Raw genomic sequence first — 1,648 nt, 5'->3', positions numbered from 1 at the left:
ATCCTGCAGTGGTTAAGAATCCTCCTGCATTGGCAGGAGGATTCTTAACCACTGCGCCACCAGGGAAGACCCAAGAACAATTTTTAAAAGACCTCTATTTAACATAAAATCAGTTACCAGACCTCAGATTCAACTTTTGATTATAGTTTATTTATTTATGTGCATCTACAGTAACTGCATTTTCAAGAGGTTTTGATTACATTTCCATTAGTCCTGCTTTTTCTTGTATGATTTTGGGTAAATCATTAGAAGTTAGGTATCATATCTGCACTTGTGTAATGCAACAAACAATATACTCTAAGGATAAACAAAATAAAGTCCATAAAGCAATAATGCCTCAGAAGGAAAGTACTTACTTTTATTACATTATTTAGAAAGTAATTATTCCCACTTCCAAAAGCAGAGTGTCACACCCTAAATGAATGCCGTCTGCTAAGAAAGGTCATCCCACTTCCACAAATGAAGATTTTATTTACCAAGAAGAGTTTACTGATCCAAGGATAAGGCTTCTTGATATCTTTATTCAAGCTCTTAATACTAGCCTTGAATTTGTTGTTTTTCTTGTAGGTTTTATATTAAAGTACTGAAGGAACAAATGATGAAGGGTAAGATAATTTCCCCCCAAAAGGACACAGAAGGCAGTCTTAAAAAGGTGAATGAATGAGAGAAGGGAGGGGAAAAGATCCACTGACAAGCCAGCACTTACTGCATAGTTGTTTCTCACCCATCCCTCACTATTCAGGTCACTCATTGGGTTCTGTGTCCTTTTAGAGCTTTCACTGAGGGTTCCAGTCTCACCCCATATTTCTTTAGGCAAAAATTGATTCTCTCTCTGAAAACTATTCCATTTTTTATAGACGAGAATATCCTGTGTAATTCAGAAACAGACCTCTTTAAATAGCTTGTGTATCTTTCAAAAACCATTTATTTTCTCTCTACATGTTTCTTAGTTTGATGTCCATAGGGAAGGAAGTTATGTTGAGAAACCTATGTTGCTAGGTAGAATTTCAACTTGGTTTTCTTTTTTTTTCGGTAGCAACTTTTAAATATTCTATATATGCAGTTCAGTAATTCAAAAGTATTTATGAAACCTTAAAACCTAACTAGGCCCTGCATTAAGATAAACAAACATGATATTCTTTGACATAAATTAACGTGATGATTCTTCCACATATAAATACTTTCTGTGCCTGTTTTTGTCACTGTGTGTGTGTGTGTGTGTGTGTTAACTCATGTGCCTAGCAAAATGCAATGTTAAATTTTTATTTATTGAATGTTTCCTAGTCTTAAGATTTATCTCATTTAACCAAGAAAGAAAGCCTTTTTAGTTGCTGTATTTTGGGTGTGTAAGAAAGTTGCCTCAAGCCCTGATTGAACTTTCAGTGTGCTAAGCTGTATAGACTGTGCACTGTGGCTGTTATAATGCAGCTTTAGTTTAGCTTAAATATTCAAGGCTCCTGCTAAATTATGACTCAGACCCTTTATTGACAAAAGTAAACTGTAAAGGGTTTTTGTTATTAATTTCTTCTGTTCAATATAGTGTTCATTTTTTCTCATTATGTATTACATTTGAGTCATATTAATGTTTAATCATTTGTTTATATTTTATATAACTCATACGGAAAATATTGCTCTACATTGAATTTGT

The sequence above is a fragment of the Delphinapterus leucas genome, chromosome 10 (assembly GCF_059928025.1).
Source record: "Delphinapterus leucas isolate spDelLeu-1000000601 "Yukka" chromosome 10, BTC_Dleu_Yukka2, whole genome shotgun sequence".
In the NCBI taxonomy this organism is placed as follows: domain Eukaryota; kingdom Metazoa; phylum Chordata; class Mammalia; order Artiodactyla; family Monodontidae; genus Delphinapterus; species Delphinapterus leucas.
Note: the sequence above shows the minus strand (reverse complement) of the source record.